This window comes from Ambystoma mexicanum, chromosome 7p (assembly GCF_040938575.1).
Source record: "Ambystoma mexicanum isolate Mex_15411 chromosome 7p, UKY_AmexF1_1, whole genome shotgun sequence".
NCBI lineage: Eukaryota > Metazoa > Chordata > Amphibia > Caudata > Ambystomatidae > Ambystoma > Ambystoma mexicanum.
Genome location: NC_090939.1, coordinates 820834348 through 820859659, shown reverse-complemented (window position 1 = coordinate 820859659; position 25312 = coordinate 820834348).

Here is a 25312-nt window from a genome sequence, read left to right as displayed (position 1 = left end):
TTCAGGGCCTTACTGTGTAGGTACAGAATTTGAGGGCTGAGAATGTGGCATTACGCCAACAGGCCACCTACAGGGACGATCAGAGGGGCGACCTACTACCCATGTCTCTACCTTGCAGAAAATATGATGGCAACCCAAGGAAGCTAAAGGAATTCCTCGATGCCTGTCTGGTGTATTTTACTTTTCGCCCACAAGCCTACAAGCTGGAGAGAGCCATGGTAGATTTTCTAATATCAAATCTGGTCGGAAACGCCCTGGCTTGGGCCACTCCTCTGGTTACTTACAAGGATCCTGCATTGAGTGACTATGCCTTATTCGTACAGATATTCAAGGCCTGTTTCCAGAGGCCTGAGGTCCAGTTATCTTCTTACGAGAGACTGCTAGACATCCGCCAAGGGACCTCAGTCGTCCAGACCTACGTATCTGCGTTTCAGAAGGTGGCTGCATAAGTCGGGTGGTCGGATACTACTCAACAAACCCTGTTCCGTCGGGGCCTTCAAGATGATATTAAGGACAAACTAGCTCGAGTCACCCGTTCAGTGACTTTTCAGGAATTGGTGATGCTATCCCTGCAGATAGAATTCTGCTTACTGGAGCGCAAGATGGAAAAGAGACGCACCAGAACAGGTCTGCCCTCGTCTCCTCACATACCATTCGTGCCTGAGAACCCACCCACTGAAGAACCTATGCAGATAGGGACAGCCCGAGGTCCACTCACCACAGCTGAACGCAAGAGACGGAAGGATCAAGGTTTATGTATGTATTTTGGATCTGATAAACATCTGTTAAGAAACTGTCCCCCAACCTTGAACAGTGACAAGGAAGGGGTGAGACGAAACAATCCCTGCAACTCTACCTGCATCAAAGACTCTGAGGTCGATAATCGACTAATGGGGTTTCGAGTCCTTCTACAACTGGGTGTGGGTCAAACCAAAGAAGCCCTGGCTATGCTCGACTGCGGCGCAGTCGAAACTTTATGGACGATGTTTGGGCAAAGGAACACTGCATACCTTGTCAGGATAAGACCAATACCATTCCAGTAGAAGATGTGGACGGCACACATCTGAAATCTGGACCCATTTTACAGGAGACCCTAGGGATACAAGTCTCTATGATGTCACTCCAAGAACACATCACTTTTGACCTTATACGTGCCGCCCACTTCCCCCTTATCCTGGGCATACCCTGGCTCTGACGGCATAATCCTGAGATTGATTGGGCGTCTAATATTGTCCGGTTCTAGTCCCAGTATTGTCTTGAACATTATTTGCACCTGGGAGACGAAGGATCCCGAGTTGGAGATGCAGTCTCGCTCCCAACCTCTGTGGTGAATTCTGTTCCGCCACAGTACCTCGAACACCTGGAGGTCTTTGAAGACGTACTGCTTAGAAGGCTGCCACCGCATCACAAGGAAGATTGCTCGATTGAGCTACTGCCTGAGGCTACAGTATCCTTCGGTAGAATGTTTTCGCTATCACTACCCGAAAAGAGAGCACTCAAGGAGTACCTCGAAAGCAACCTTCAGAATGGTCTGATCTGTGAGTCCACCTCATCTGCTGGTGCATCTCTCTTTTTCATAGCCAAGAAAAGGACCACTAAACTACTCCCTTGTATCAACTACCGAGGACTGAACAACATTACCATCCGGGACAGATACCTGATTTCACTCATTAAGGATATCTTGGAAACGGTACAAGGGGCCAGTGTGTTCACTAAGCGGATTTGCGAGCAGCCTACCACCTCCTGAGGATCAAGGCAGGGGATGAGTGGAAGACGGCCTTTTGAACACAGTTAGGTCACTTTGAATACCAGGTGATGCCGTTTGAACTCGTGAACGCCCCTGCCCAGTTTCAACGGTTCATGGACAAGATCTTTACAGATCTCCTTTTTTCATCGGTAGTGGTCTACCTGGACGACATTCTGGTCTTCTACACTAGTCTCTCTGAACATCGACGACTCGTCTCCGAAGTCCTCCTTCCTTTAAGCCAAAACCAATTGCTGGCCAAACCCATAAAATGCACATTCGAGGCTTTCACAGTCTCGTATCTGGGATTCATCCTCTCTGCCAAAGGGGTCCAGATGGATCCCAACAAGATCAAGGCTATTTTACAATGGACGGCCCCAAGATCAGTCAAGGATGTGCAATGGTTTTTGGGATTAGCCAATTTTTACAGTAAATGTATCCCAAATTTATCAGAGATCATACTGCCTATAACCTCTCTACTCAAGAAATTAGTATGGTTTGAATGGAAGGAGTCAGCTGCAGAAGCTTTCCAAAACCTTAAACTAGGGCCTTTGTATCTGCCCCCATTTTACGACAGCCTGAACAGTCTCGTCCATTTGTGGTTGAGACGGATGCATCAGGGGGTGCTTTGGGAGCCATCTTACTGCAAAGAACAGACGACAACTTGGAACACCCTATCGCCTACTTTTTGAGGACCCTCAACTCTAGCGAGAGAAATGATTCGGCTCTTGAGAAAGAACTCCTCGCAATCTGCCAAACCTGCGAAGAATGACGTTGCCTCCTCCAGGAAGCATCCCACCCCTTTCCGGTGCACACAGATCATCGCAACCTCTGAGTCCTGCAACAAATGGAGTGCTGTAATGCCGACATGCAAGGTGGGCCTACTACTTCTCTCAATTTGATTTCGAGATCATGTACATCCCTGGTCGTGATAACATCCTGGCGGGCGCATTGTCCTGCAGCATAGGGGATGATTCTGGGCAGTACAAAGGACATGAGAAGATCCTAGCAGGGAAGAAGTTCATCGGGATAGTGGAAACATTTCTCCACCAGGTCAAATAAGCCCTTACCACTCAAACACCTAATATCAGTCCTCCCCTGGAGCTCAGGAAGGATCTATTTTTTCATAAGAATGCCTTGTACCTACCAACCCGGGAGTTGCAGTCTCGGCCCATATCATGGTGCCATGACCTCCTGATGGCAGGCCATAAGGGCTAAGCCGCCACCCTAGAACTGACATCTCGCCATTTTTGGTGGCCCTCAATGAACAAGGATGCCAAGGACTATGTCACCACATGTCCCACGTGTGCCCGGAATTAGTATCCCACATCCAAACCACTGGGACTTCTGCAACAGGAACCACCACCATCAGGGCCATGGCATCACATCTCGACAGACTTCATTGTGGACCTTCCCCCCGCACAGGCGTTCTCCGCCATCATGGTAACGATAGACTCGTTTAGCAAACTTGCTAATTTCTCCCCGCTCATATGTCTTCCTTCGGCTTCGCTCACCGCTGAAGTCTTAATGAGAGACATGGCCAGGTTACACAGAATCCCTCTCACAATCATCTCGGACACATGCTCTCAGTTTACCTCTAAATTCCGGGCTAATCTCTGCAAACAGTTGGACATACACAGGGCACTCTCTTCAGGATATCACCCCGAAAGCAACGGACAAACTGAGAGACTGAACTCAACTTTGGAGCGGTTGCTAAGATGTTTCTGCAATCAGGAACAAGATAACTGGGCAGAACTCCTCCCTCTAGCCGAGTTTGCTTACAATAACTCCAAACACTCTGTGATCGGAATGAGCCTGTTCTTTTGTACCTAAGGGTATCACCCCCGACATCTTCCATCCCATGGTTTCCCCACTTCAATTGTACCCACGGTTGACCAGCTACTGGAGGTCCTGAGAGACACCCACAAGGAAGCCCAATGAAACCTCCAAGCCAGCAGGTGGCTCTCCACCAAATATATCCCTATGTGAGTCCACCCTGTTAAATTCTCCCCTTGTTTCATAAGACCCTATTTAATAGACATCAAGATGAACCCAGTAGCTTTCCAGCTTGAACTGCCACAACGTCTGAAGAAGGTGCATCCTGTGTTCCATACATCCCTACTCAAGGCTTATCTGCTGGATCCCTACTTGTAGAAGTTAAGAAGACTCGGAAACACAGCGGACAGCACTGCCAACGAATATGAGGTTTCCCGTCTGATTGATTCCCGATACAGGAAGGGGGGATTGCAATACTTGGTACATTGGAAAGGCTGCCCAGTAATCCGAAAGAACCTGGGAACCTGTGCGAAATATCCAAGCCTCCGGACTGATTCACCTATTTCACAGGTACAACCTGGGTAAGCCAGGAGTATCCCTGTTGAGAATGTCACAAATCCGCCATGGAGACTATGGAACCGCTGGAAGCTCCGTTGACTAACATACTCACGGCCTGAACCCTCCTCAGCAGTCCAGACCCCTCCCAACATGGCCGCCACAATGCTTATCCGGAGAACAGTGCATCGCGCATGTGCTTTGAAACCCTGCTCCGGCTCGATCAGATGCTTTGTAGTTTGCTACACCTACTACACTTGTGCTTTCCATCCAGCGTTTGGTTCCACAGTGCCGGCTCCTCTGGTATTGCATCTCACTCGTTTCCCCTATCTGTGCGTTCTGCGCTGCCACGCTCTTCCTCGCACAGCATTTGCCGCAGTAGATTGGCTCCAGTAACTTATCTCCCTCTCCCAGCACTCCCGGCTGGTTTCCTTGGGATTCTCACTCCAGGCCTGCCCGCTGACTATTACTCTCCTTCCTGTTTTCCCCTAGGTCTGGTCTCCCACCTTCTCTCCTGCTCACTTATCTGTGTCTTGGCTTACCTTAGCTTTCTGGAGTCGTGGGTCCCGTCTGGTGCATCTTGGGACTTGGAGTCTTGCTTCACATCTCCCATCTGTACAAGCCTCATAATATCACAAACCCTGATCATCTACCTTATAGGTACGACTGTCCAACCTTTGGAGCATTTGTATCTTCTTTCTGGAGTACAAACCTGCAAGCCGACTTGTCTGCAAAAAACCATTGATGCCAGGGTTTTTCTGCCTGACGGTTTTTCCCTGGATTGGGGTTGGCTCCCCGGGGTCCCCGTTGCTGGGCAGATTTCTTAGTAGGCGAGGTGGCCTCTGGGGGAGCCCGCCCTTATCTCTTCCAGAAAAAGAGCAAGAGTAAGAAACCTACACCCCAAAGAAGAAGGACGAGTCCCCAGACACTTCTACAGGAGACACATGTGAGGAGACAGAGGAAGAGTCCGACAGTGGTGCCCTAGACTCTGCCCTATATTCTGAGAGAATCTAACTGCACCACTTGTGAATACTACATTGAGGCCCAACATACGCTGGACGATTTGTTGTGGTGGGTCTTAGAAATAGTGAAATGGGGACCAAATGTGCCAAGAAGCCTTTTGGATAAAGAGTACTGGTGGATCCATAGATTCGACAAATAAGGCCTCATTACGCGGTAGGCGGTAGCCATGGCGCTATTAGCGGCATGGCTACCCCCTTACCGCATTCCGGGTCCGGGTTCCCGAAATAGGGACTTACCGGGTCATTCCAACCTTGGAGGACCCGGTAAGTCCCCATTCCGGGAACCATTCCCCATTCCCATTCGAGCCCCCATAGGGCTCAATGGGAATGGGTATGGAGCTAATAACTCTTAGCTCTGAAGTCCTTTACCAGGTCCCTTCCCTAACGCCTGGTAAAACCAGGCGTTAGGGAAGGGACCCGCTAAGGGACCTTGGAATAGGGTGGTAACGGATTACCGGCACCGGTGCCCTTACCGGTGCCGGTAATCCCTTAACGCCTACCGCGTAATGAGGCCCATACATTCATGGACTTAATGAACAATTTTTACCACTGATCCTATAGGATCATCTACATCCACTAAAGTTACCATTTTCCCTTTCTACTACCTTTCATGATGAGGGGACTTTGACTTATACCACTTCGCCTTCCAGAGTACATCCACCATCTGTTTAGTTCCTATCGGGAAGGTTACACCCTATTTGCAGCACATGCACTCCAAGGGGGTGTTTGTGCCCTCCCCGTCTTATACGTGCAAGAAAATAAAACAGACACACCCCGGCGGGGAATAAGGCAAAAGAGAGCAGGCTGCGAGAGTTCAAGAAAAAGTTTATCTAGATCTCTGAGAGCGCTCTGGCAAAATTAATGTTACAGTACATTATGTAGGCACAATGACATATCTAACATATGATGCTACGTTGGACCCGGATTGGTCAGCCAGGGTGGTGTCTTAGGTGTGGGCATCACCTCTTCCTCCTGTTTGGTTGCTTGGTTGGCGGGAGGATGGACGTCAGATATCTGTGCTCCGAATTTGTGAAGGTCAGGTCGCCGTGAAGCAGGATGGTCACTATCTAAGCTAATGAATACATTCTAAATGATGCATGCACTAAATAATGGTTGATCAAAAGACTCTCTGTAGTTTATCATGTCACTATACAAATCACACAGGTGTCTATATCATCTATAACATTTGGGTTATACAGGTCACAGGTTTAAGGGTCTTGACCACTATAATACTCTCATTGAACTGTAGGGTTAGTCTCACAAGAATCTCATGTATGTGGCATTTGGTAGTATTAGGCACAATATACTGCAGCAGGGGTCTAATGTTATTTGGGGGGCTGCTGGGTGGGCATCATGGCATGGTCGGTGCTCTGGCACATGAAAGGAATATCTTGCAGGGACACAGGGTCAGAATGGAAGTAAGTTTCCATCGGTGAGGGTGCGGGGGCAAGGACACGTTTGTGGAGATGAACGAGCTATGTACTTAGTTCATGCTGGTTCACATGCAGGACAGTGATCTCAGAGGAAGACTGATATGATACATTTATTAGTTGTTGCGAATGCCTCCGGCTTCAGCGTGAGAATGGAGCTGCAGAGTTTTCCAGTCAGAGTGGGAACGAAGGTGGGGGCCATGTGCTCTATGTGCCTGATCGCAGTGGGGAGAGGGAGAAAAGCGTTTCGTACTAACGCAGTGAGGCCTGGTCAACAAGATGGAGTCGAAAGGCGGTACAAAAGATGGATGCCCTGTGTCCTACTCAGTGATCCCATCTACACGAAAGTCAACGAAAGTTAACATCGCATAAGGGCAAGGGGCGAACCCACTACTGGAGGCACTTGGTCCAAGCTTTGTACTGAGAAGTGATGGCAGAGAGGGGCCTGCTGGCCCCTCGCTCCCACACAGGGGCAAATTGAACCTTATTAACCACCCCTGCCCCCCACCCCCTTCCTTGCTGCACAAATGAATTACCACCAGACAGCTCCAAAGTCATGCACACCAGGCAGAGTCTGGCCATTCGCCCCAATTACTTTTGTAACAAGATGGACGAGAGGGACTTAGTTCTGTCCCCACATTGCACCATTTTTCAGGGGGTAGGAACATCTTATCATACCGTCATCCCTCGGCTGCATCGAGACAGTCTTTATCTTTTTTGACAAGCCACGTCCACCTGGCACACTACTGCGCGTCCTGGTTGCCAGGACAACAACGCCAGCTCACGCCGGCGTGTACACTTCCTGAGCAAAGGGACCAATCACAGAGGTGATACACGCGGCCTCCATGGCAGCCCAATACTTATACAGCATCGGCGTCACCGGAGTCCGAATACGCTGTCCCAAATGCTCTGACACATTTTGTGAGGGGAGACACGTAGACTGCGCGGTAAGCTTACACTAGATGAGAACCCTGGAGATAGTACTCTTTGACATCATGGCGCACGTGTGACACTCAGACACATATGGTTACCCAGTCTAACTTTTACTCCGACTAGATCCAGCGGGCTGTATGCACGGAGACCAGAGAGCTGAGGCCATGACCACCACAACTGCTAGAGAGGTGACCTTCCACCCACAGGTAAGCTCCTCAGCATGTATCAGTGTACCGTTTGCTCACAACTAGGGGAGATCTACAACTCTATGACAACTTTCTCTATATTTATAATAGGCACGGGCAATTACAGCATTTTTCAAACAGCAAGGGGATAATGAAGAGGATCCCGGTTTTACTATGAGTTCATAACTCATCTGGATTTTCTGCCTCTTCCCATTTAGGAACTGGATATCCGGACACAAGGAGCATCGACTCCCTATCAGCCCCACGCCATAATAACAGATTAGTCCACACTGATAAACAGATGTCCACGTCGTCTGCTGGATGCAGTAGCCCCCCTGCAGGGTTTCGAGATAGGGAGTTACAACCCTAGGATAAGTCATTACCCGGGTTCGTACTGGAGGCACTAATATTTAATATTCATTATCATACCATCATTAGTCCAGCCACTCCTAATACACATGTATGTTCTTTGAGGGTCTTTAATTGATGGCCGGAGGAAGGTGGCCCCACACCAAGAACGCCACCGAAACGTGACTGGCTTTGGGAGAATTACTTTCACAGTTGACCTATCACATTGGCAGACCCTATTAAATGACTCACATCTCATCCAGACTACATGGACAATTAGTCTGAAGCTGTGTTACAAGAATCAATGTTCCTTAGCATATCCCAGGAGATGTACCAAAAGATGATACAATATCTTATGTAGTTCCACGCCATATAAATAAAGAAGTAATTCATAGTCCATAATAAAAGAACCACTTTCCAATTTTAAGGATCTGGTCCAGGGGAAACAATCACAAAACTGCTTCCCAAATGCAATTTATTATTGAACTTTTGAAGATATTTTTTGAAAAGAAAAATTCTCATTTGTTTCTTTGATTCATTACCCAAGATGGAGGTCAATAAGCAACAATATTATTGACCCTCATCAATTGACTTACTTCAGTAACGTGATTTCGATTCCATCTCTATTAACATCTTTGAGATTCATCTTTCATTCAAACTTCTATTCTTCTTTTTCACCCTATTAATAATTTGTAGGATTCGCACATAGGTTCATTTTCATTTTGTTGGTAAGATTAGCTCATGTACTAATTCATTTCTTGTTGACTTCTTGCTTAACACTGTTTTACTTTTTCCCACATGGTTTAAATTAAAACTATGACTGATATGTGAACTAACGGATGTAAAAATAAATAATATTACATATTTTACAGTTCAGAGAGTGTTTTTGAGACCAAATCATGGTAAGCGGGACAATTAATGTAAAATCCCCACCCCGAGTGAACCTGATCTAAATCATGATCAGTGAAATACTTAAATTTACCAATGGTAAGTTGCTTTTTTGTTGTTCCTGCTTCTGGCATACCACAGGGCCTTAATTGCTCCAAGCTGACTCCCAGTGTAATATGTTCAGAACCATTTTAAGTTGTACACAGTGCAGGGTAACACAAACTAATATAATTTATTTCAACAGATAAAGTTTTCATACTCCCATTGTTGTCTCTTGATGAAGCAAATGGAGGATAGAAATGTACCTTTATTCAACATGACATGTCCCCCTAGCAACTCCAGCATCACACAAAGGCAGTCTCCATGTCTTGTGTCATTTAGTTCGCTGAACATCACTCTCACCCATTTGTGCCTTTGTTTCTATGAGAGAATAGGGGCTTTTTCCGGTTGTTCCAAATAAAGTTGATCACAAACCACCTCCTTTTGGGCTTTCCAATATGAATGTTTGTGGGGAGAGTGAAATCTCTAAGAGTTTGTGAGATATCTCCACATCTCTCGATAGTAGCTGCTCACTACACAAGGCGACACAGTTTTTCTCCTGTATTCAAACACCATTTTCCCTTTACTTTCCAATAGGCGCTACATTAAATAGAAGCAATGCTGTTTTTCAGAATCAGTTTTCTTCAGGTAGTGTGCAGAGTCATGAGTAAGACGTGGACACAGGGTTGTCATGGTCTGGAGGCAAATTAGCGCTAACAGGACGTACAACATATAACCATAACATATAAAAATAGGAACTATGCCTAGGAAAGGGCGGACAGCCCACAGGTCAAGCCTGGCTATGGTGCTGTAGTTAGACTAGGGTTCATCCAAACAGCCTGGTTTTCAGATCCTTCTTAAAAGTAGAGAAAGATTGGCACAACCTCAAATCAAGAGGCAGCACATTCCAGCTCTTAGGGGCCGCATAGCCAAATGACCCCTGGTTGACCCCTACCAATGTGAACCATGACGTGCTGAGTAGTCCCGTATTGTTCGATCTTAGTATCCTCCTTGTTGGCAACCAAGAAAGGCAATTGGAGAGATAGGCTGGACTTAATCCATATAGACATTTGTGTGTAACACACAAGAGGCAGAAGGTCACTCTACTTGCTATAGGTAGCCAGTGGAGATCTATCCAAGCATCAGAAACATGTTCGCGCTTCTTCAGCTCTTTCACTGTTCTGACAGCGTTATTTTGGATACCTGGAGATGCATAATTTCTCCTTTCCCTATGCCCTGCAGCAAACTGGCCCCATAATCCAACTTGGCACCGATAATGGCCCTCGCAATTGTGGCACAGTTATCTTGTGACAGAAATGGTCTCATCTGCACAAGTAGGTTAAGATAGTGGGAGGTGGAAGATACCAGAAAGCTCACATGAGCCTTCATGTTCAGCTCCTGATCAATCACCATGCCTAATGTCTTTACTTTCAGAAGTGGAGATATGATACATCCTGCAATGGCGATCTCCTTGAAAGATGGGGATAGTTTCCGCAGGCGAGAGGCTGTCCATATCATTATTACTTCCGTCTTTGCATCATTTAGTGCAAGATTGTTCTCCAGCATCCAGGATTGAAACAAGGAGTAAATCCGATTGATGGACTCGGTGTCCCTGCTGTAGTGAGACACTGAGTATCATCTGCATAGTTGCTATACAGAACCCCATTAGCGTCCAGAAGTTGAAACAGCGGAAGTGTGAATAGATTGAACAGGACAGGTGAGAGACAAGATCCCTGCGTCCTCCTACAGCATACCTGAAAATCATCTGCCTTCCCATTGTCAGAGAAGACCGTTACCGTCCGTTCAGTCAAAAAGGATTCTATCCATTTGGCTGGTGGTGGTGAGGAGCTGGCAGAATGCACCATTCTGTTGACCAGCAGAGCATGATCCACCAAATTGAATGCTGCTGAGAGATCGATTGATCCCCTCTCTACAATATCCAGCATGTTAGCCTTGAGATCAGTCAGCGCAAGTTCGGTGCTATGGGCCCTGCAAAAGCCTGACTGTCTCTGCCCTAGAATCTGTAATTTTTCAACATGTTCCTTCACCTGCATATATGACACCTGATCCAAGATATTTTGCAGGAAGGGTGAGTTCAAAATAGGTCTATAATTGGTCACGATCGCTGGATCCAGCATAGTTTTTTTTTAATGGTGGTGAAATCCATGTTTGCTTAAGGCATGATGGCACAGAGCATTCCTTAAAGGAGGTATTCAACAGCTTTGTGAGCAAAGGAGACAGTTGGGTGGCACATATTTTGATGACTTTAGAGGGGCCTATAACTCCTTTACAAGGAGGCGATTCAGCACACTGGTTAAATTACTCTCCGTGATCGGCACAAAATCGAGGAGTGGGCATTGATCATTTTGTACTTTGTGGGGGGAATTTGGCTGAGGGTTGGTCAACTGTAAATAATTTTTTATGCAAATATCCATCTGGATTTTCCTGACTTTATTATTAAGGGTGTCCTGAATGGCCGTACACCATTTTTTGTCTTTGAATGTCATATAGTTATAGTTGCTATAAACGTTCATTTAATGTCAAAGAACATGGGATTGGAGAAACTCCTATCTCACCCTACCACTATAAGGGGGTTCCCTGTGTGAACAAAACTAACTAATGAAACTGTCTGTGTCAGAATGTCCAAGTAAATATTCCTGTCCTGTGTCCAAAATCCTATCCTGACCCTCACATGCTATAGACTCAATAAAAAGTGCTAAGGAACAATGGGCCTCATTACAAGTTTGCCGGTCTGGAAACAACGGTGCCGGTAAGCTTACCAGCACCTATGTTTCCAAACCGGCAAAATACGAGTCTGCCTGCCGGAGCCGCGGTGCCCGACAGAGCAGACCCTGCCAGACACAGTGGCCATGGTAAGCAGACCGCCATGGAAGCACCGGCACCGTTGTTAACGGTGCCGGTGCTTCCGTGTTCCCCATTCCCATAGAGTCCTATGTACAAGTCCGGCAGCAACCAGCCGGTAGCACCGGCAGGGTTACCGCCGGACTTGTAATGAGGCCAAATGTCTCTTAGCTGCTCGTCCGTAGCCCACCTTTAAAGTTCAAAGTGCCAAAAATAAAGTTTCAAAAAGGTATTCACAACCCCAGGAAGAACGTCTCCCTTCCTCTGGTTCTTGTTCACCTTGCAAATCAGTTCCAGAGGGGATGACTTCCCCCTCCCCCCACCACACTTGGTTTTCTCCTTCACAAGCCAAAAATAATGGCTCCCTCCTTTTAGCTTCACAACCTTCAGTGGCAGGAGACATGTGCCACACTTCACAATGCTGAGGGGTATGTCTCTTCCCTTAGCCTTCCCCCGCTTTCTACAATTCAGTTACAAGGGTTCTGACGCCCATCTCCTGGGTATCAGAGATCTCTTCTCTTCAACGCATACAAAGTTCACATTCCCAAGGGGTAAGGATCTTTCCTTGAGCTTTCTTCTTGAAATAACTCATTTTGGTGTGGATCCCAGACTTGCAATCTGCCTGCTATCCTCTCCTGCAAGGACTTTCTTATATTGTTCACTATTTTTATGTGGGTGCGGGTCCCAGACTCACAGTTTGTCTGGTATACTCTCCTGCCAGGGCTTTCTTTTTTGCCCCTTTGCAAAATATAGACTGTCACTGTTTCTTCCCAATAGCAGGGTTTCTCCTTTTACCAAATGTATATTCGCTTTTGGAAGTTTGTAGTTCCTCCCAGGGTTACAGCCTCTTTTATTCTGCTTCTCTGACTGCTATTATTTCTAGTTCTAGGAGCTGGTGATTTATGGCAGTAAAGACAGCTTTATGTATGGGCATCAGTTACACTATCTGGGTACTTACCAGTTTTTATAACCGCTGAGTGTTCAGGGATGTCATTCACCCAAGCATTCCCAATGTCAGCTACTAATTCCTTCTCATAATTGTTTTAAAATATGGTAGGCACATCCATCTATGCAATCTGTCAGCATTCCCCAGCAGCTTTTCTCATCATACAACTTATGAGGAAAAGTTAGGTATAGCTCCATATTATTAGTTGTTTTGAGTTCTTCCTCTTCCAGACAATTGTCTTGAACGAAATTCTGTAGATCAGCTAATTCTTGTGCCATTGGACTCTTTTTCTATTATGTCCTTATGTGATTTCTACAAGATAACTCTGCATTGAAAGAATCCAGGAAGTAATGCTTGAATTAGAGACATTCCCAGTTTGAATCCCGTCACTCTGCAAGTATTGTCGAGGCTGGTGGGAAGTTTCAGCTATTATATGCTCCCCATGGATCAATGTCCTGTCAATCTTCAAAGCCAGGAATGATTTCTTAAATTCATTACATTTGATCTCCACTGGTGATACAGTTTTTCTTGCTAAAGAGATACTTTATTTACCTGGTTATGCTTCTGATATAAGACAGTGGTTAAACAGGTGTCGGAAAATCCCATCTCCAGGAAGAATTCCTTGTTTGTAATGAAAAAATACAAGCATGGAGTTTGGGATAAACTTCTTTTCAGCTGTTTCACAGCCTCTGGCTGTAAGTCCCGCCACTCCCACTTGACCCCTGCCTTCAAAATATAGATTAAACGTTGAGTTATCTCAGCGTATTCCTCTATGAATTTACGGCTGTAGTTAGTCAATCCTCAGAGACTTTGTAATTCACACAAATTTGTGAGGTTCTTCAATTTCAGTAGAGCCTCAACCATCTTCCTCTGAGGTTAAGGACCCTCAGCTATGATTTCTTGGCCTAGAAAGTTTACTTTAGTTCTGCACCACTGTGCTTTTTGGAGGAATAACCTTTCACCTGCATTTCCCAGTTGGGTCGACACATGACAAATCTCCTCCATGTGTTCCTCGACAGTACGACTTTCAATTAAAAGGACAACTACATAGACCAAATTCCCTTTTTCTACAAGTTCAGGGAAGGCTATGTGTAGGAATATATTGAAAACAATTCCACTATTAATAATACCCAAAAGGATTTCTGGTTGAGGCGTATTGTTGCCCCCAAACTAAAATGCAAGTATATATTGGTGTTCAGGGAGTACTGAGACACTCCAATATCTATTAGTCAAATTAAAGGCAGTATACATTTTAGAACCTTGGATCTGTGCAAGACCCTGATTAGGTTAAGGAAGCAGTCGCTATGACATGTGTACCCTCTCATTCAATTCCCATAGGTCAACACAGAGTCTCCATCGTATATTGGGTGCATTATTCCTAGGTCATAGAATGTTAAAAGTACTATGGATTAGTTCAATAATCCCACAGGATTTTAAATTCTTAATAATCTATGTGAGTGATTCTGTTGACGCTAGAGGTAACCACTATTGTCTTACAAATACTGCTGCCATATTAGGGTCCATAGGTATGGTTGTTTAATGAAGAGACGTATGACCACAATCATAGTAATTAACAGAGAAAACCTTCTGGAAATCCAGAAATGTCTGGGCCTCATTACGAGTTTGGAGGCAGCCATGCCCTTAATAAGGCCATGGCTGCCTCCAAACTCAGGTCCGTGGTCCCTGAATGGGGAAATACCGGGTCATTCCTACTTTGGAGGGCCCCGTATTTCCACATTCAGGGAACCCGGACCATCCCCATTTGAGCCCCCATAGGGCTCAATGGGAATGGGGAGCATGCTAACAACGGGCCTGTTAATGACGGGCCCGTTGTTAGCATGCTGGTCCCCTCGCGGGACCTGCAAAGGACGTCTGGTCTGACCAGACGTCCAGAGCGGGTCCCGCGAGGGGATCTCGTAATGAGGAGGTAAAGGGTTAACGGCGCCGGAACCTTTACCGGCGCTGTTAACCCCTTACCGCCTCACTTGTAATGAGGCCCTCTGTCTTACTTTTTTCTTTTACTCTTGTGTCTCACACCCATTAGCCCTACTGATCCATTCTTCAATCTTCTGACTGAAACCTCAAAATATTTCTGGGGTAGCTATTTCTGAGGGTTCTACTAGTTGGGTAGAGAGGTCTTTACTTATTGTGTCTACCTGGGTAATTGATTCCTTTGTGGCAAAGCAGTTACTTGTGACTTTGAATACTATCTCATCTTCCAGCATCTCACAAGTAGCATCATCCACTCTATAGGGGCACAGGGAGTACACCATAATATCCCCACCGCATTGGTTATAAAAATGTTTCTGGTCTGTTACCATCAATATTGACATAACGATGTTCTGATATGAGACCAATGATAGGAATAGCTAACTCCATGGAAAAGTGTCTGGAATGAACAGCCATTCCAATGGAGGTATCTGAGGATAAAATTATGCTTTGAAGATTATTATTATATACCAATATTCGGATGGTGTCATCTTTGAGATCTACTAATGGGGTTGGACAGAGACAGACCCTGTTGCAGAAGAATGTTATTTTTTTGTTTTTTTTTGTTTTTTGTTGTTGTATTTAATCAAAAATAGATTTTTACAAAATTTGCTTTTTCATAGACTCTCTCTAAAATGTGCCCTCATTATTGGCTATGGCCTCGGCAGGTTTCTGCTTCAAGTAATTTGTTGGTTGCTATTAGCCACTGTGTCTTGTCTCCGCCGATCAATCGAGCCCAACACATCGCTTCGTCGGAGATGATAAAGTACGAAAAGATGTGTCATAGGTATCGTTCTCTTATGTCTTGGTTGCTGGCACATTTTAGAAGTAGATTTCAAATGGATTCTTTTTCTGTTGTGCTACAAAAGCGGCAGTGGTTGGATGCGGATTTGCCTCTTATGGCCAAAATCTCATTTGTTGGAAGCAGATTAAGGCGAGCGCGTAGGAGCAGATCTCTCCCCTTTTTACATGGGAATTTTTTGATGTATTCTTAGAGCTCGTTTACTTTCTTGGTGTTTGGAGGCAGATGTATTGTAAGTTTGTTTTTTCCTGCTGCTTCCTGTGTAACTATCCAATCTAGCTCTTTAATTTTGTTTGAATTTTTCCTGGGTTGTTAATTAGTGTGTCTTCGTCGGACTCTATTGATTCCAAGACTTCGATGTTCTCTTTTTTCCAAAGCGATAGCCTTTTGCTGCTGTTTCTCTCCATTTCTTGATTTATTCAGAATGTTATTTAAATTAATTTAAGCTTCTTTATTAAACAAGGTCTGCCTTTTGTAATTTTTACTAGCAGTGTGCATTGTCATATGTTTCCTGGGATAGTGATTTCTTTAATTTGAACTTCAGCAGCATGAGGCAACAATTGAGCGGACCGAAATGCATTGTCTATGTCAGTGAAGCCCATCGGGTTTCCCCAGATTCTGGACCAGACTTTAGTATTAATAGGACCAAATTAATTTCAAATTGCCGCAGTATGTCATTGCCGATATAAAAAATCAGAGATGATATGTCTCACAACCCAACAATTATGATTTCTGATTTGATTTCCAGTTTGGATCTCCGGCATGCAACTGCTGGTAATCATGTGTTTTGAGAGAACTGTATCAAATCCAGATTACCATTTATGTATCATATTAAATGTGTCAATGTTCTGCTTCTTTTGGAATTCCCGAAGCAATCTTTCACTGATGAAACTTCTTTCTTGAATTAAGTAAACTTCAGAGATAATGGATTCCTTGCCTTCATTGAGCTCGATAGGCAAGAATATGAGTTCTCCTTTACTTTGTAATGGAGTTAAACTGCTGATGTTGTCTCCTGAGTTATCCTCCAGTTGACCTTGATCCTCACTGAAGGTCTTTGCGGATAAAACATCAGTGTACATCCCTCCAAACTGAAAAACCACTCATTGCTTGGAGGAAGATGTATTCATAATGGTTCTGTGGGAGTCCCTTCACTTCCATCTTGTTCTTTCACAGACATGATAGTGATGCCTGGGACTTGAGTATTCCAAAAAAGAATCTCCACTCAGTCAGAATGTTTTTCAATCAAAGGACAGGTGCCATTCAAACTAACATAGTTGACACTTCTCTTTAGTTTGATTGGGCGGTGGGTTTGGGTCGGGAGGACGTGGTTCATGCAATCGATCAGAGGTGAAAGCTTCCAAAGTAAATCGTTTCCCAGTAAAGCAGGTGTGCCCTGGAGTGCCACATCTATCACCGGATGGGTCAGTCCATGTCACTCTATTTTGTAAGCCCATCTACTGGGCAACTCTCCAACAAGAGTTTAAGGGTAATACAGGGACTTTTCACTCTTCCTTGGTTCAGAGTTTCTCTAGATATCAAGGTCGTCTTAGACCCTGTATCTCTCTAGCATGGCCTCCATACACTAACAGGAGAAACTGCCAAGAAATTCTATATTCTTTTGTAAAAATGCAAGGGAGGCCAGCCAAATCTCTCCTCAATACCAGAAGTGAAAGTTTGCCATCAGGATAGATTTGGTAACAGTCTGAGAACTTAATTAGGCACCACTAACCCAAATTGTCTGTGTGCAAGGAGACGTGGATCTCTACCCGCAAGCCCACATTGAAATACTGTTACGTAAGTTACATCATGCCTCTATGATTACTATGCCGGGTCTGCACAAAGAAGTGCTGCTAGGGACCGACTTCCCTTTATCGACCACTGTTTGCAGGTTCTTCAGGCCAACCAAGGAAATAGCTACCACCTTCACTATCCCTAGACAGCTAAAGGACCCAAGCGATAGGGGAACTCAGAAGTATGGGTGGAGGTATATGATGGAGTCAGGCGCTTGTCCCCGTTTGTCAAGGCCAAACAGGGTTTTCACTTAAGCCAGTCCAGCCCAGGGAGTAAGGGGGAGAGTTGGGAGGGTCCCCCGTCTCTGCGCCCCCTCGTTTGTGCCAGGTGCCACTGTCTATTACCTAATTCCTGCTGTACTCCATTCTGGCCAGAACTTGGTTTTCATTCTTACAGGACTTCCCATCCCAGAAGGCCATGCGGTTGAACAGCACTCGAAATCAGAGAAGTCACTGAAGAAAAAATAACACTAACGCCAGTTCAGCTCATCTTCCATTCCAGACTTACAACATATCCACGTTGGCACCATAAGCCTGGGGACCCACAGTGAAGAGAATGTGCTACACACAAAGGGGGTAGACGGGGGGCCGGTACTGAATGCTTTTGAACTATCCTGCAGCTGTGGCACAACCTTGGGGCGAGAAATAAAGAAGATAGATTAGTCATAACAAGCAGGGGATCAAGGGAGCCAATGGGGAGAGGAGGTGAAGGAAGGCAAAGGAAGTCAGGGGTATAACATCCCTGCACGAATCAGACAGGATGAGAGGTAATCGGTTGAGGTCAAGTGGAGTGACCAGGCAATGGAGGAACGGTGGGGAAAAGCGATTCAGAGATTAGGCTAAAGCATGTTACAGGTGAAATGTTGGCTGTGAGAGAGAGTGGTACCTGCTTGAAAGAGTGTGGCTGCGAATGAGTGAGTGTTAGGTGGAATATTTGAAGGGTGTTAGGTATAGTGTAGCAGGATAAGTGAGTGAGGATAAGGAGAGTGGTTGAAGGAGTGTAAGCAGCGAATGAACGTGGGAGAAGAGAGAAGGGGAGAGGAAACAGAAGGAGGAGTAGAGAGTGTAAGGGAGATGAGAGGAGAGAGGATGGCTGAGTAGAGATAGAGTAGAGAAGAGATTGTGTGACCATGAGAGGGACAGAGAAGGGGAGGAGGCGAAGACAGAGAGATAGGGAGAAAATGGAGTAGGGAGAGAGTAGAACGAGGGAATAGAATGAACATTCGACGAGGAACGAGAGAGAGCAAAAGACCAGGGTGACAGGAACTGAAAGGGCATGAGAACATCAAAGTAATCTACCGAAGCCGTATCTTAGGGGTAGTGTCAGGATAGGATATCACCTAGGAGAAACCCAGAGGGAGAGAAATAGAAATGGGTAATTCCTTAAGATCCTTATCTTAGTCAGACTATTAGATATGAGAGGTTATACAACCTGGGGTGCATGGATGCCTTGCTTGGGGAGGTTGGACACCCACAGGAGACCCTTAGGGTGCCAAAGGTCAGCTGGCTCCCATCAAACCATTGTATTGCTTACAGTAATTGAGAAAGAAACCCTTGAACCTATTTCTGTCGTTTGGGTATGTATTTGTAAGGCCATTCGTAAACAGAGTTAAAATATAGCAGCACCTTTGAAGTGTTTAAAGCAAACAAAGAGCATGCCAGCACCCCATTGCTCTTTACAGACATAAGAAATAATATACAAGACAGCAGATATCCCCCTTCAACTCCTGATTCACAGGGAGATGGTTTAGTTTAGTGTAAATAAAACGAAGACAAAAACACTGAGGATTTCTCTGCAACATAGCCTTGAGTAAAAGCCAAAATAATAAGTGTGGTTAAGTGACCTTTCCCACTCTCAGCTGCGCAGTGGAGACCCTGGATGTGGGAAAGACCTATGAGATTGAATAAGACGTCCTAGAGTGGGCTGAGTTGACAATGTGCACCCTCTTCCTCCATGTGGAAAACACCACCATCTTCCATGGGATTCTACCTGGGATACTTCACCTGGTGCACGGCAGGGAACTCCGGGGCATCTTGGAAATGCGTCAAGATTATTTGGACATCTCAGGCAGAACATGGTCTGCTTTACGCAGGATCTGTGAAATCATAGCCTGGACGATAACACCACCTGTGCTTAATCAGCAGGAATTAATAGAATGACTGCATGGCTGCATTAGATTAGGGATAAGCCTCCCTGTGTCTGTACATTCAAAATAAATAAGAAAACACGGCGAGTTATTCTATTTACGTTCAGAAACAAGATCTGAAACTCTGAATGCCCAAGAAGGATTCATCTTAATGTTTGAGATGATACAACTCTTTACCAAATAGGTAACAGAAAAAGTCAATTTATCCCACTGCCCACTTGACACTTGTTTCACTCACAGAGTTGCATACAGCATGTTAAATCCACATAAAAATGTGTTGAAGACCTTCCCTGGCTGCTCTCAAGTTGAAGATCACTCTTGCCTCTCTTTAACATGATTGGAGTTCTCGATCTCTTCTCTTCCCCATTCTCCAGATCAGGGGTGTTGCTAGGTCTGGAAAAATCCGCATCTACGCTAATGTCAGGACTGTCGGGGCTCGGGCTAGCTAGCCTTTTGGTTGTAGCCCCTGAGATTCTATGTGGGCTACAACCAAAAGACCTGGAGCTATAGCCCCCTAAGCCCCCCTCACCCCCCTAGCAACACCTGGATTCTATCAGTGCCCGGGAATCTTAGATCATCCTTGTTAACCATTTGGTGTTCACTTTGCAATGCTGTGCAAGCGGTGCAATTTTGTCACTGTTTCCATCCGTTGACAGATGTTGGCAATTTCCATAGTTGCCAAAATTATCCATTCTCCTCTGCAGGTGCTTATCCAGCCCTGTTTTTTTCTTTGCATTCTTGCAGTCCGAGTTTTATTATGGAAAAAGTGCAACTACAAGTCCCAGAATGCAAAGAAAAAAGACAGGACTGTATAAGCACCGACAGAATGAAATGGATCATGTTGACAACTTTGATTTTTAATTTCCTTAATTTCCCAATGGGGTTGCCAACATATTTTATATTCCCAAGTCAAATGAGCACATATGCCACATATGTACTTCTGCAATTGATAAAATCCAGGATTCAAATCGTATAGTTTATCATTGTGAATTCAGTTACCTTATGGAGGGAATAACAATAAATGGTGCACCCTCCACATATGTAGAAACCTGTAATGCTGCCCATGTTCCTGAGCCAATTGTCTGGTTCTGGGATATTATCAACTTTCATAAAGCTCTTGCTGAGGATTGGTTTACAGGTTGACACTTTCCTGTACACCATTTAGGACGATTACTCAGGTAAATCTCGATCTAGTGTATGTAGATTCTCTAATAATTATTGTGTTATAAATCTAACCTTAGCATGCTCACTCCTCTCCGAAGGCTTTTCCCTCAGTACTAGAAGCAGTGGCCTTGATTTCATTTTAGATTTTCTCAGAGATTCTTCAATGCAGCTTTTATTGTAGCTACAATCCTTAAACCGTTTAATGCTGTTGTTAAATACTGCACCCAAGTTCCTAACTTCCCTGTAATTGCATCGAGCTCTGATACATTCTCCAGTAGGTATGTCAACAATAATGCTCTTATTGTGGCTAGTAAATGCCTCTAAGATTGTATTTCCTTCTAGGGCTAAGAACGTAATGTTCTCAGAGCTTGACGTACAAGTAAATTTGATACCAAGAGGATTGTTGTTGAATCTCTTGGTGAAAAAGGTTCCAGAGCATTAGATGTGCTAGTCGAAATGCCAAGAATGTTGTCTATGCAACAGGACCAGGACAAAACATGTGTTCTAAACCTATCGACACTAGTAGAGGGGGTATGAGTGGTCTAGACGTATCCAGTAAATACAACGGCTATGGGTGGCGCATTACAAGCATGTTGGTCAGCGTCCTATTACATGGCCTACAGGCCTGGATTGTTTCAGTCTGGAGTCTTCAAGTCTTCTCCAAGTGAGCACAGCCTCCCGCCAAACAGAACTTGTCACTTCCAGTATCTCCCCTTGTGTCAAGGGATTGACAGTGGGAATATCTGTCTTGTCCGGCTTCTCTCCTTCACTGCCTTTCTCCAGCCCCTTTTATGCTCCTTCATTTGGGGAACTCTTTCTATGGTAGTTTCTGATGGGTATTGCCCACTGCTAGATTTAGGCTTCTCACGGAATGTTTCTTCTCTCATTCATTCTAAATCTCCTTCATTATCATAGACAGAGGTAAGGAGTAGTTCATTGTTTAAGGGCTTTTGCTGAGACCAATGAGGGAACGCAAGGCTGTAAAGGTGTCTGTGACTTGCTATGCCATCTCGGATTCATAATACAAAATACCACAGTTCTGCAGCTTCCCATGGCCTTGCTCCACTCATGTTCATCATATCGCATTGAACGTGCTGGAGTGTCAGGCCTACCTACAATCATCTTTCTTCCCAGATGATGGGTAAATCAGATGCCAAGTTAGGTCAAGAAGAAATCTTTATTTCTGCAGCACTGCAACAGAAAAAATCAAAACAGATAAAGAAACCCTTATAACAGAAATGATTAAGCCCCTACTCTCAGGATTCAACCAGCTTTCATATCTTTCATGTTTGTGTAGGTTTTGATACATGAAATGAAAACGTCTATGCTCTCATCAAAGTGAAACTCATTAATTCGGGTTTTGCTATATTGTTTTCTATTTAGAGCCAGGTTCCCAAGGCTGAATACGCAGTTATAAGATATATAAGCTGGAAACTTTGTGAGGAGAGTAAACCAATGGCGTTCAAATCCTTCCTCGCAACTAGCAAAGCTGGGAGGCTTTAAAAGCAGGCATCCTCCTTAGATCCATGGCGTGAAGCAGGCTACATTCTAATTGTGCAAACTCAGCATAATATAAACACATGCATTGAATACATTTTTTCTTTTCCCTTCATTTTAATATACATCAGTTTTCAAGATGGTGTCCAGCTGAACTGGGCCTTGTTCTTTTCACGACACGTCCCTAAGCTGTACTTTTTGTTTTCCCCTCAAGTTAATGCGCTTTCGAGGCTTCTTCAAAACAGCCTCACATAACTCAAAATGCAGAACTTAAATTTCCATGTAACAATAATTATTCACTTTAGAGAATTATTCGAACACCTACATTATTATTAATTTCTCCTGAATTCTCACAGTGTTTGGCACATTCTCACAAGTCCAACTGGGTGCATATTTCAAAACTAGAAAAAACACAGTAAATAAACCCCAATCAGAATTACAAATAGAATCATGATAGCATGGGCTATTGAAGCCACCAGCGATCCAATCAACCGAGTAAGCCAACTTCACAGGGATCTTCCAGTGTCTGTGATTTCTTAATGTAGGTGGCAGCAGACCTTCAGATGAATTAAATAATGTAAGTTATATTATTTGAATGATCAGAGATGTAATGTTCAGGAGCAATCAGGGCCTCTACCCCCTCCATCCCAATAGGTCAAGATAATGCTTAGGGCCTTACGGTTCTCGAAAGCCATTGTGGTGCAGGGCTACTTGTTCATGGTTCATTAGGGACTGTGGTAGGTCAAAAGAAGGAGGCGGACACCGTGGTGGCATTTTTACCAATTGTTTTATTGAAATAACGGAAAATGGGCCTATCTATCCCTAACAAAAGGGGGTTCGCCCTACCTAACATAAATCTAGCTATGGGACTCGTCGTCAGTGATGTAGTCCAACTCAAATAGTCATTTCGCTGTCCAAAAACGAACCTACACTGACCCTATCACTAGCCAAAAAGGTTTCACCAAACAAAAAAGTGTTCCAGGAGAACGACTCCCTTCTCGTGGACAAGCTTATTATTCAGCCTTAACAGTATATCTTCAGATGTTTTCATTGTGACGTTATTAATTAGTTCCTGTAACTCCTCAAGGGGGCTCTTCAGCTTCTCTTGGATATTCCTTGTCTTTCTTTACAAACAGTTCCTTATTTCACTATGTTAGGGCCCGGATCCCCACTCCACTGTGATTCTTGTAGTGTCTTTTTCTCACTTCCCCAATCTAGCTTCACTTGCAACCATTCCTTAGCATCAGAGTGTTCCTCACTGTTTCCACAACCGTTCGTTCCACTGGGACCAGTATACTGGGTCCCTTTAAGCACTTCACTTTCTTCTTAGCACTTCCACTTGTGACGAAAAGTATGAAAAGTCTCTTGTCGCTCTATACTTGCTTTGTGGTGCTCCCTTCTACTGGCATGAGTACGATCAGTCTCCTGATGTTCTCTACTATCCTTGCTATGTGCAAAAATACTGTGACGAGTGCATACATACCAAGCCTCCCAATTTAGGTGAGAGACACCTGATTTTTCAATGAAAAATATTGCTATTATTTACTTTCTCCAGCCTAAAATAATTCTTGCCCCAATGCAATCCTATGGGAAAATTGATTTCTCTTGGCAAAATCTCCCTCCCAGGTGCTTCAGAATGTTGGCATGTATGCAGTGTGATGAGTCCTGTGGTATTCTTGCTTAGCTTTACTGGTTCCACAACCACTGCGATGAATATGATGAGTCACGTAATATTCTTGATTACCTTTAATATATTTTTTTTGTCCTGCTCCCCTGCTGGCTCTTCCGCCATATCCTGTTGCCTCTGGCTTGTCAGTTTGGCATTACCGGTTCTTTCTGTGGGGTCTGGATCTCTTTGTGGTTGTAAACGCTCAAAGCATTTTCTTCTTCTTCTTGCTTGCTGCGGTTCCACAAATCCCTCTGCTCGGCAATCTAGGTGTTGTTTGCAGACCACTCTGTCCACCTCCTCAAGGTCACGCCACCATCTTGAAATGCTTGGTACGTTTGCGTGTCGGCTCCCTGCTAGCTCCTGAAATGCTTTTCTTCTTGGTCTGCCACGTCCTCACCCTCAAGGACATCCCAGATTATCCTGGCTTCTCTCTCCCAGGTTTGAACTTGCAGGGCTTCACCTGCTCGATCATTCAGTAAAACAAGTCCTTCTTCACTTTTTCTGTGATTTAGCTGGGGCCTCCCTATTAGAGGATAATATTCCTTCCTCCCTCTCTGTGAAGAACTCTTCATTGCTCCGTTGTTCATACTCTTCTCAGTATTATCTACTTTACACAGGGGAGTGATCAGTATTAGTCCTCCATTCTTCTTCTTCCCAGTATAGTTGAACTCCAACCATTTAGCACTCTTCTTCATGCCATCTTTACGATTCCTCTTTCAGTATATATGGTTTTGATTGAGTGTTGGAAGTGGTGTTACAGTAGCAAACAGTGATTTGTTCTGGTTGAGTTTTCTGAAGTCCTGATGGTTTGAGGGGCTCATAGGACAGTGGGTCAGGTAGTTCATTCTTGGAACGGTAGTCCTCGTCACCTAGAGGGTAGTCTCTCCCTGTGAGGTCCCGCTTACAGCCACTCCGCCGGGGAATGTTGCATAGCAGGCTCATCTCCCTAGCCTCACAGGGATGGGCTCATTTCTGGGGAGAAGTGACAAGATCCGATGAATCATCACAGGACTCAGTGTCAGCTGTGTCATTACCAACCTATTCTAGTAAAGGGACAACCCATGGATCTTGCCTCAATTTAGCTGAATGTCTTCCCAGGGTATCAGATAGCCTATATCCTCAGCAAATGTCTTCCATCCAGATTTTCTCTTGTGCAGGTAGCTATGTGTAGTGTCTAGTAGCGTGTAGAACATTCCCTATCTAACAAGAACCCGAGAAGTTCATTGGGGCCAGTTTTAAACAGAAGCTCCTGAAATAAAGTACCATGGTCTGTCGCATAGCCTGGTTCGGTTAAAGAAGGTCAATTATGGAGAAAAAAAAGGAGCACCCTAGATTGCAACATTCTTTGTACCTGACATAGTACATCTGCATTTACTAATAGCCATTGATATTGTACCCTGTATTACATACTGGAGGAGGTCTACAGTGGGGAAGCCAATCTGATAGCAGACGTTTTTGTTCTTGTCTTAGAAGATGGAAGATGGTTTGGCGGGCCAGAGAAAACAAGCTTTGGACCCAAGACTGGT